We start from the raw sequence: 12,444 nt of genomic DNA, 5'->3' as shown, positions 1-12,444 counted from the left end.
TTTTTGTGTGTTCGTCAATCAAGGTAAAACAGTTTTAATCAAACTTTGAATACTCAATTCATTAGTTAATAATTGTAACATTATAAAAACGGTATGAAACAATCACGTGTACTATTCCAGTGTTTACACGTGAACTTAAGTTTGAATAAAGCTGAAATTATCAAGTCACAGTTGTATACCGGTGAATGAAAGCAACTATATATACTAGGTTGATTGATTTGCATAATTAAAAAGTTGTTTTGGTTGGTGTAATTTTTGGCTATTTTGAAAACTGTGTATTTTAGTACTTGGTATTAATCCACTTTTTAAGATAGGAATTGTTTTTTTTTTTATTATAATTCCTTAGAGTATTAAGTTTAGTTCGACACACTTACGAGAAAATCAATAGCATGTAAATATATTAAAATAGTGGTAATAATAGTGTAAAATAATTATTTTAACACAGTGACCAACATAAATATGTAAAAAAGTTGAAAATTATCTAAAATACAAAAATAGTTATTTAAAAACATGCATCACCTTATTAAAAACATATTTAATTTTACTTACCTCAAAAATGGGATATACCAAAACAAACACTAATAACACAATAAACAACTGGCACAAAAAACAGCAGCGTTGCACGGCGGAGCGTGAGCTTTATAGGAGTTCTCCTTCCCCCCAACAACTTTCAAAGATGGCACTACGCATTGTGCAATACCAACGCCCCCGCCGCGCCCTGGCAATACTGCCCGGCAAATCACCAACTAGTGGATTTCAGCTGGCAATTTGATATCCCTCTTGTGATTAATGTGTTAAAAAGATTCTCGTGTATTTCTTCAGTAAGGGAAATCGATCGATAGTAAAAATTAGGTTCGTTCCCATATTTTGTCAGAGACCTAAAGTCCTACTTATCTCAATTAATAAGCTAAAAAAAAAAAAAATAACGAAAATCCTAGCTTTACTGTGCACGCATCTACTATTGGGTGTTTAAATTAATTGGTTAAGCATTATTCATGGGATGGTAAAGCAATGTTTACTTCAGTATGTATTCATAAAATGCCCTCACTGCAGTGAACCTGCAGACTAAGCAAATTTCAATTTACCTGGTTGTATTTTCACTAAAATATGTATTTTATAATTCCATACAATTAATTTTAATGTATAATTAGGTTCACTGCTACAGGGAATGTATTTAAGTGTTTTATTATTTAATTTTTAATAACTTAGTATAAAATAAACAAGTTTGCCAAACAAAAAGCATTCCCAAGCAAACAAACTACACCATTTGATTTATCCATAAGAATAACGGGAGAATTTTAAATTTAAACTTTTTTAATTATCCCCGTAACCATTAGGTTTTACTTATTTAATTTGTTTTTGAGCACTACAAAATTATTTATAATGAAATCGTAAAAATTATGTTTTGGAATAAAAAAATACAAAACACAATATTTACCCCATAACGTATTACCATTGACTATACACCTCTGTTCCCATAGTCAGATACAATGCTGGTTCGTGAACTCGTTCGAATACACGTAAGTGCATTCGTTTTTACCGAATGTCATTTAAATCGGGATGATTTTTACTCGGAAAGTAAATCCGTCCCGGGTCTAGGTCTTACCATGAGACCTGCCGTAGTATATTATTCCTTATATGGGAAAATTCGCTAAAACCATTTTATCTAGCCCATAAACTTTCGGGAATTTGAGGCATATGGACACATTGTTACATGGCTCTCATGTATGTAATATGAGTTATAGTATCTTAAAGTCGATGAAAATGGTAATACATTAAAGTGAGGTTAGACCGGCTATAGCCGTGTAACACAACCAGTTTTTCACGGCCAACTAAAAAATCATTACGATTGCCAGGCCAATTTGTAGTAATGCTTTAAAATTTATAGCCTATAGCCACACACTTCATTAACATATCGGCTTCAAATAAAAATACCTCTATCGCAGCAAACCTGTGTACAGGATGAATCACCAGCAACTTTAACCAGTTTTGTTTGACAATTTTCTTCGTAAATTGAAGTCTACACGACACTCAGATCCACTCCTAGTAGAAAAAATAGGTATTAACTCAATGAATATTTTGCTTCTAGGAGGAACATGACGAATTGTTATTTTGATAACATTTTTAAAGCTCTTCCAATGCATGATCTGCATATTTGTATAGTTTAGAAGATTGGTCTATCAATGAACAAACAATCAATTTACTCTTCATGAGGATAAAATGGTATCTTAATGATTATAAAATTGTAGACAAAGTACAGAGAGTAGAATTTTTATATATCGGTGATCGTTAGGCGTAGAGTAGTAGTGTTGCGTCATAAATGTATTGTTAGTCTTGTTAAACTAATTAAGATTTTTAGGTGTTCGCAGTTGCATTGATGGAATCATATCTATGTGGTAGAGGTCAGGCAGTGTTCTTTGACGGTGTTCTGTCGGATTTGGTGGAGACTCAACATGGCGTTCCGCAAGGTTCGATCTTAGGACCTTTGTTGTTTATAATTTATGTTAATGATCTGCCTTATAATATACAGAATGAATGTGTTTCTTGTTATATGTATGGACTAGCAGAATGTAATCACTGTTGGATTTGTTAATACAATGGTAGATTAGAGTAATGTTAATAAATTATCTTTAAATTTAAATAAAACGCAAGATCTAAAAATGTCTTATGCCAACACAGAATCTCATCATCAACCTGTTAAATTTTTAGGTATCTTAACTCAGAGCAATTTGAAATGGGAATCACATATCGTATTTGTAGCTGTTAAATATCGAAAGGTATATTAAGAAAACTAAAAAAATGTTGCAATAGAAGTTCTGCTTACTGTTTACTATAGCTACATACACTGTCATCTTACTTATGGTACCATTCTTTGGGCTAGTTGTGGATATGTAAAATTTTTTATTTGTGTTGCAGAAAAGAGCGCTTATAGATTAATTGCTGGTGTTCCACCAAAAACTCATTGTAAGCCAATTTTTAGTTTTTTATCTGTCATACCTCTTATTTGTATATATATATTTCACTGCCTTATGTATTGTAAAAAGAACGTAAACACTTTGTCTTCCCACTGTGATACGTATAGTTATAAGACCAGAAACTATGCTAAACTTCGAAATTATTACTGTACTTATAGTATTACTCAAAACAGCTTTAAATATTCCTCGTTTAAGTTATTCAATCATCTACCAAATTATATTCAAGAGTAACCATTAGATAAATTTAAAATATCTGTTAAGAATCTGTTAGTAAAATGCTGTCTTTATGACTTGGAAGATTATTTTGACAATTGTTTTGACCTTGAAGATGTTTTATTAATTTAGTGTTTAATATATTAACGCAAACTATACAGCATTGTATGATCTTTTTACATTGTTGTCTTGGAAAGATTGATTGATTGATTTATTGACCAACGAGTGATACTTTCTAAACTTTAGGGTGGAAATGCAAGAATCATTGATTTGTATGTATATTTTGGCAAAATTATGCTACCCTAAATTGTTTCATCAAACGATGTATTAGGTATTAACAAAATACGTTTATGTTTATGCAAAATTAAAAAGAAATCAACCGCAAATCTCATATTAGGGATAATTTTTTATTTTAAAAATCAATCACAAATCGCTGAGACACGTGTTTGGATTGAAACCTCTATTTCTATGCAGAAAGGAATGGCTATCGTAACGAAGTATGTTTTTAAAAGAGAGATTGTACTTTTAAGACAAATACTAAGAAATTGTTTATATTTCATTCCTTTTGTAAACATATCTCAAAAATAAAAATATTTTTCCTTCGGTCGCCCGACAAAGTAGGCTTCTTTGCACTGATTATAGTACAGAAAGCTGCTAATTGCTGCATTTACTTACTTTGTCGCACCGTTTATACTTTGTCGCACGGTTTATACTTTGGCGCACACCAGTATTCCAACCAAACAACACAAAACAGCGTGGTTTTATTTTGCCCGTAATCTGAGTACACTTTGAAATAGGTTGGAAACACTTAACGATTAATATGATCAGCTGATTGACTATTGAAACTACGATTTAACCTGTAATTTCGTGTTTATATTCTATTTTCGTTCAACACTTGGTTTGAACATAACCTAAGTATTTGAAAGAATAATTATAAGTGGGCCTAACATTTTTGAGAATAATGAACTCAGTGATTGTGAGTACATGTGTACACCAGAAGAAATATCTAGCAGAAACTACAAAGCATGTTTCATTAAACCTGTTTCCTGAAAAATCAAGAAAGAAGTATGAACGAGCATACGAACTGTTGTCTTCTTGGTGCGTAAGTAAGAAAGTTACAAAATTACTTGTTTATTCTGTTCACACTGATTATTACTGTTTATAAGTGTACTCTTAAAAATAAGCAACACTTAAAGATACTACGACTACGATCAGCTGGTGTAGTGTTTCCCATTCCATTCAACGCTTGGGTTTAACTTAGCCTAAAAACGTGCTAAACACCTCTAAACGTGCGGTTGGGTCTTTTTCTAACCTAAAAACGTGCTGTATAGTGTTTGAAAGACTTATTATTTATATGTTTTATAGTGACTGTAGGACAAATATAATGGCTCACTAGTTACACAAATAATTATTGACACACTGTACTCCTGTACTAATGTAGGCTACACATTTCCATCGGTAGATACTCTATTTGGAAACGTTTACTTTGGCAACCGTTGTAGTACTCTAGTTGTAGTTGATTTTCGGCATATTGACAATTAAAAATTATAATATGCTACATTAATAAGCTACCGAATCACTGGTATGTACTGTAACTAACAAAAATGTATTCGTAATCCAAACATCGATGGATAAAATATAAATATTCATTGTCAAACGTAAGTATATTTGTAAAAATGTGTCACAAAATCTTAAACGCTTAGTTTATTTTGTTAACTTTCTGACACTGAAATGAAGAACTATAACATTTACATTAAGACAGATCACATGGTAGTATTTGATCCATCCACTTCCCCCCTTGTATGTCCACGCAACTGGTGTTTCGTGTCTTTATAATAGAAAATAAAAATAAATCTATCAACTATAAAAAGCCCACTGAAAAGTCTGGAGTTAAAGTAAGACATTAAAACGATTTACAAGCAACTATACGTGAAGTACCTCTCATAAACCATAACTCTGAATTCATCTAATTCCTCTTTACGACGGTGTAAATGAAATGCTCGAATGATCTGTGATTGCCGTTTACGACTTTCAAACGACAATTGCGTGGTGGGGAGTTCCGAGGAAGATTGCGCCGATCATAAAGGTCTATTAGAGGATGGATCGGTGCCAATGACAGTAGTTAAGTAAAGAATATTGCTGTAAGAAAAACACAGAGGATTGGGACAGTGAGGTGAAGGCCGTATAGAGGGTGAGGATGAGGTTAGGTAAGATGTGGAGGAGTGTAGGGTACGACATCGGGAGAGGAGACACATGCTAATGTACGGAAACTTGAGCCTCTCGACCGACATTCCACCATTTGTTGATATAAAACCATACAACCACACAGCCACGTAAACCGGTTGAGTAGTCGTTGGTTTTGTATGTAACCACATTTTAAATGTTGATGATGGTTGTAGACAAATGAATAGGATACATCACATACTTGTAATTTACTTGGAGTGTGTGATCAAATATTCTTCTTGTGGGCCATTACATGCGACTGAGTACTCAGGCGTTTCCTGCAGAGGAATAACATTGGCCATTGGCCACATTGCCTATTATCCGGTATCCCCAACTATAAATAATAGTTAATAATAGCAGTTGGGGATTGGTAGGCCTACTATCCCCAGAAATCTATAATCTTTTGTTTTATTTTCTGTCCCAGTTCCAAGAACTTGAAGTATACTAGATTACCTTTGTTGTCTCCTGTAGTTCTTGAGTAAATAATACATTTGTAAAATCCAGGGTGACATAAACATTTTTCCTACTCAAGAACTACGGGATGTAACAACAAACCTATTCTACTACTTACTCGATGATATTAAAACAATACAGATTGTGTAATACTTTTTCATTCTCCGTATATAATGATCCAAAATACTCAAAATTATTTCAATTGTATAATTTGTTATTATGAAGTTAACTGTAACCAAATGGACTCTTATGATTTTTATGATAAGTCTTAAATTTGTAGCATTTGAAAATTGCAACTGGATGGCAAGCTTTTACCGAGTTTGTATTCTTGACTTATGGCACTTAATTTAATATTTCAGTTCATAATTATGCGCTTAAGCCAGTTAACTGCACTTACAGCCGTTACATTTCATACATTATTTAGAATCTATTTTCATGTTAAAACATTTGAGAACGCAGTAACGAACAACCTCTGAGACTCATAGGGAAATCCATCTACATTGTGGGTTTATCGTCGATGGAAAAGTATTTCCCCGAGAAGTTGCGTCCGTTGCGTCACAGTTAATACTCGTACTATGGATTTTGATCGTATGGTTTCTCCAAACATTCCCTAAAGATAATTCGAACAGTGAAGTCCATTCTCTTCAATCTACTTGCGTTAACATATTAAAATAAAATTCAAACAAAGGCAAATCCTTCACAAGGATTATTCCAAGATGCTTACCAATTGAAGTCCAGCTTCGCACATACTATGAAGACTGGATAACTCAGGACCAAAAGGCAATCATTGACTATGATGGTGATATATACTTACAGTGAGATACTTCGCACTACAGCTACACGACAGATCGTCTGGCACTCCCATTTTATCCAACAGATACATATATCTTTTAGGAAATAAAGTGATTCCTGTATTAAATAGCCTCTAGATCAGTTGCAAGCAACACGCTATGTTGAACACTCGTGCGGTATGCATAACCGAATGTCTGCATCCAGCCAGTCATGCGGCAATTTAATTACAACTCGTTATAAATATCTACTTTCGACGTTTTGCCACATTGTACTTCCTCAGTGAGAGCTCAAAAGACGATTCTGTAGTAGAATTTACAGCACTTTTCCAAAGACTAAGATTATTGGAAGCAAGTGTTGAATTCCTAGATTAGTTGACACCAAATAATGTTAAAATCTATGTAGTTTCCTGGATTAAAATTATGTATTTTAGATTACTATATTGACTATAAACGAATGTAATGGTAACTTATTGACCTCGGCATGTAATCGAAATTAGTCGTAGATGTTTTTACCTACATGTTTCGCCGTTATTATGATAATACCAGGGTAGAAAAACGCAGATATACAGTACATGGTGAACACAAAACAAATACGAGACGAAAATATATTTTACGCAACACTACACTATTTTGACGAACTTCCCACGCAAGGATTTAGTCCAGAAAACAGATGTTTGCCACCAGCTTAATCGAATGGGGTTGCATTACGTACTACTGTACTGTAATGAGTTTTGCCGGACACCAATCAGCCGATTATTTTGTATTTCGGTGGCAATGAGTGGTTATAAACAAAAACATAACCTCTCCTAGAGGTTATGACAAGTGATTTTTAGTCCTTTAGTTGGTGGTAATATACAGGGTGAGTTTTAATTGTCCCCCCCCCCCCCAACTGTTTTCTACATTTTTTCAAATATCAATCCCAGACCACTTCCAAACATTGTTGGGTAGTAAGTACTTCATTTTGACAAGGTAGTCATTTCCGGCCGCCATCTTGGATCCGCCATATTGGATGCAAATTTTTTTTTTCAAATGTAAAGAAGGTGGGGTTGTGACCCATTATTTCGAATTAAATTTTTACCCTGATTACAATGCCGCAAACTGTTTAAAAAAATCTTGATTCATTCTAAAGTTATGTGGGCTTTTTAAAACTTTATTTTTAGCCCATTTTAACATCATGCATTTACAAACTAAGACCACAATCTCAAAATAGTGCTAGATAAAGATAAGTGTACACTACCAGTAATTGTCGACCTATTTTCACTTGGTTATGACTGATGTATTTTTTTCGGCCGCCATCTTGGATCCACCATTTTGAAATGTGTTAAATTATTTTAAATATGAAAGGGGTGTTGCGACCCATCATTTTGAACTACTTTTTTAAGCTAAACTCAATGCCGCAATCCATTTTTTGATATCAAGTTTTATTTATGAAATATTGCAATGTTTTTGTTAAAAATGTCAATATTTCAAAATCAAAAAATGAAAATGAAAAACGGATCACGGAATTAAGTTCAGATTAAAAAAGTAGTTCGAAATGATGGGTCACAATACCCCCTTCATATTTAAAATAATTTATCACATTTCAAAATGGCGGATCCAAGATGGCGGCCGAAAAAATACATCAGTCATAACCAAGTGAAAATAGGTCGACAATTACTGGCAGTGTATACTTATCTTTATCTAGCACTATTTTGAGATTATGGTCTTAGTTTGTAAATGCACAATGTTAAAATGGGCTAAAAATAAAGTTTTAAAAAGCCCTCATAACTTTAAAATGAATCAAGATTTTTAAAAACGGTTTGCGGCATTGTAATCAGTGTAAAAATGTAGTTCGAAATAAGGGGTCATAACCCCACCTTTATATTTAAAAAAAATAAATTTGCATCCAATATGGCGGATCCAAGATGGCGGCCGGAAATGACCACCTTGTCAAAATGAAGTACTTACTACCCAACAATGTTTGGAAGTGGTCTGGGATTGATATTTGAAAAAATGTAGAAAAAAGTTGGGGGGGGACAATTAAAACTCACCCTGTATAAGGATTTGTACAGATTTAGTAGCATGGCGCAAACTATCGTACGTAACTCGTCCAAAATGTGTTTACCGGACTCGTATGGTAATCCCGTACTCGACTTCGTTTCGCGCGTGAACGCCCACACTCGTCCGGTTAACACTTATTTTCAGGACTAGTAACGTAATATACTATAACATTATAAGCGGTTGGAAAATACAAATCTTTACCAAATAATCTTTTGTTAACTTTGCTTCATTACATAGCTATAGTAAACGTAAAAAGTAAATAAAAATATTGAAGGTATTGTATCGCGCAGGACCTATGTTACTTAGATTTGATTGTAGATATATAAAAAACCGCACGTTTCTTATCACAAATAACGTATCACTCTAAAAAATGGTTTTAATGTACAGTACTTTAAGGGTAACGCATAAAAACATTCAAGTTAAACAATATCTTTACTACACTTCTGTCAAGAAATCTCGCCAAACCATAAAAGTACACCTAGAGTTCCTAGTTTCCGAACTGAAGACGAAGCCGACAAATGAATTACACAATTGATCATTCCACTATCCAATGGTTGATCTCGAGTATCCTAACCGAGCAATGATAATAGAAACTGATTGCGGATTGAATGACCGCCAGCACCTGCAGGTTGTGATGTGGGGTCTGTGTTTGAAGAATACTTTAGACATCGGAAGAGCAATTCTCCTTAGTCACTTTCATCTTGCAGACACTCCTTCTCTGATCACGTCAGCTGAGGCATGATTCAGGGTCAGATTTGGAGATCGCTCTCTCTTCATTACGTGTCTTCAACGATTGTAAGAGATTTGTCATGGTTGTACGGAGTTGAAATTTGGCTTGGCTAAAATATATGCAAATATTATTTCCATTTAAACTAACTATTCCAAGTGTTTTGTCTTATAGAATACTTCAGGTTAACCATTATTCACGCAATTGAATAAAAAAGGTATGTTTGATAGTTCATGTGCGTCGAATGAGTTACTTTTACAAGTAATACGAAATGAGATAAGTTATTCCCTATCATATTACTGTTTTATGTAGGGGAGAGTTGTCTAAAATGGGGACGCTAGGCAATATGGGGACATTCCGGTACTGCTAAACTAGTGCTGGTATCAGCGGAACTTTGACGAACTATTGCGAACTAACCATTTCACTCTACTTTGAGCTAGTTACCGTTGATATACTGACTATAAGTTTCATGTTGCACACTTTTAAATATTTGACGATTTATTCTTTGGATTTTTGTTCGTGTCTCAACTGTGTTTCTACGTACTCAACATAGAGAGTTAAAAAAAGTAAGTGTTTGATCACTATCTTCAGTTATTAGGCTACAATTTGTCGTTTCTTCTATCCAAAAATCTCAAAGTGGAGGCTAGGTACGCCATGTTTGTTTTATTAATACAGTGGCGGGTCAAACGGGGACGTACATGGTAGGACAAAATGGGGACAATGTATGCATTTAAAAAATATATAATTTTATTGTTATATCTAGGGAATAATTGATCAAAAGCTACCAGTTTCTGTCAACACATAAGTGTAGTCTTGTTCTGTCTAAATTTCAAAAGTTTAGCAATATTTGTAAGCGAAATATAATGTGGAAACCACTAGAGTCCCCATTTTAGCCGACCTTCCCCTACTGTTTACATCGTAGAACGCTAGGATCTAGCCCAGAACCGTTTTAAACATTACTTCAGACCTAGAGGGTTGCATTAATGCATAGCAAAAAGCTGTTGGTAGTTGGCAAGATTTGAACCTATACTTCTTAGACCGAAGCCTCGTGCTCAACCACTAGACCAGCTCGCTCCCCGTCCTATAACTGTTTGTGTTTTTGGTTTGCTCGGTGTTTTTTTGCATACGGAGGTCAGATACGTTATTTGCTCAAGGTTTAAGCTGCGGTAGCATTTTTAGCATTTTGCTATAAATAACTTAAAAATGCTACACTATTTTTGTTCACTACAAATAAAATACAATATTGTTTGCAATATTGTTGTAAACTATGGCAAATTTGCTATGGATAAAATTGAAGATTTAATGGTCAATCATGTACAATTACTGGCAAAATTTTGTTTAAAGCTTAAAGAATAATATTTTTGCTACAGTTGTCTGAGAGTTTGTAGTATTTTTGCTAAAACAAATTTCATCCCAGCCTATACACTGTAAGCCCATGTAATGATTTATTGTAGACATTTTTACTCAGTTATTCTAATAACTCTAGTACGAGCACATGTGATGATTTTTCTAGTTGGTGAAGTAAAACTATTATATATGATATCATTTAATTACAACGAATCGTAGATGTGGCTTTATCTATTTGTATCTTAGCGTAAGTGTACACATTAGTTATGTGTTTCAAACAATATTTTAAAAATATGAATTTTTCTGTCCTTAGACGCTAGGCACGAGCCCGGGATTGTTTTTCACATTACTTCAGGATAGACCTAGCCCGTGCTATACAACAACTAGACCAGCTCGTCCCCCCCAGCGAACACCCCCCCCCCCCCACCAAATTATACAAACATATAAAAGTAAAATATTAGGGTCGGGTTTGGGTGAAGAGATTAATGGCCTGATATCAGGTGTCTGTTGCATTAAAGTCGCTGTCGCAGGTAAATATGTGTTATTAATATTGTTCTAAGGATTGAAGTATCTAGACGCATGGAGTCAAATAAAACATGTCAAATAAAAGGATAACAATCGACATCATTATTCGGAGATATAAAAAAAGAGGACGTATGAATTCAAAGTCAGGTTCTAACCCGTTTAGACGATCATCCACAGAATGATGAGTGCGCAGGATTGCTGCGACGGGCGGCTGAGGGGAGCAAAACTTGTCTGGTCGGTCGTCATAGTGCTACAAGTTTGAAGACCTCTAAACTTATAAAGTGGGTATCAGTGTACACGTCAATAGCGTATGCGACCTCTTGACATAGCTGGGAGGCAAAATTAATTCTACAAATATTCCTGAAGATTTATCGAAATAAAATTATGTATTCTGTATAACAATTTACATGCTTGAGAGAGTATAAATTGCCGATAACCGTGACATGGCAAACCTTTCCAAAGTTTTAGAATTCAAACGACGCCCTCGACCTAAAAGTCAGCTGTTTTTGGTTCTAAAACCTCCAAGTGTGGAACTACTAATGGCTATTAACAAACTCAATTAGTGTTGACTTCTGAAATGAGGGAAAGGGGTTATTTATATCTTTGACTTTGACTATATATGTCTACTCTATGGTTATTTTATATTACATCACCATTATTTTTTCTTTTTCTGCAAACCCATAAATTAAATTGAATCTTTTATTTTAGATGCATTTTAATGGGGATGGATTGTTTCAACCCATATAAACTATGTAAATACATAATATATAGACGAGGAAAATTTTTCTAAAATTAAAGAAATTTAAAATATTTTAATTTCTTTATATTTTTATTATTATAACTTACAAATTCCAAAGAACAAAGTTATTGGAGGATAAGGCGTGATAAGAGTAGTTGTTTTAGTCTCTGATCTTGTCCCAACGTTAGACTGATTATTTAGAATAATTTCCTCAAACCATTACAATACATTAAGGTTCAAACCTATCACTTCACTAATTGATTGTACTTTCTAAAACAGCTGCTGTAAAACTAAAACCATACATACACACACATATATTTTACTAGTAACGGATACATCATTTATCTGATTAAGCTTTCTGACCTATGCGCATGTTTTCACACAGTTTTCACACCCCGATGTATACGTAAC

General features: G+C 34.0%; 1 protein-coding gene across 1 annotated transcript in view; it reads right to left on the bottom strand.

Moving 5' to 3' along the window:
- LOC128998345 (uncharacterized) overlaps positions 1 to 672 on the bottom strand; it is a 51,533-nt gene extending 50,861 nt beyond the window's left edge. Inside the window, exon 1 of the mRNA XM_054424449.1 lies at positions 550 to 672. The gene's annotated coding sequence lies outside the window, so the exon portion shown is untranslated. The remainder of the gene's footprint in view (positions 1 to 549) is intronic.
- Positions 673 to 12,444: the final 11,772 nt, after the last annotated feature.

The sequence above is a fragment of the Macrosteles quadrilineatus genome, unplaced genomic scaffold (assembly GCF_028750875.1).
Source record: "Macrosteles quadrilineatus isolate MER2022 unplaced genomic scaffold, UCM_ALF_1.0 Scaffold_7__1_contigs__length_78375512, whole genome shotgun sequence".
Classification (NCBI taxonomy): Eukaryota; Metazoa; Arthropoda; class Insecta; order Hemiptera; family Cicadellidae; genus Macrosteles; species Macrosteles quadrilineatus.
Note: the sequence above shows the minus strand (reverse complement) of the source record. Positions and strands in the feature narration are given on the sequence as shown.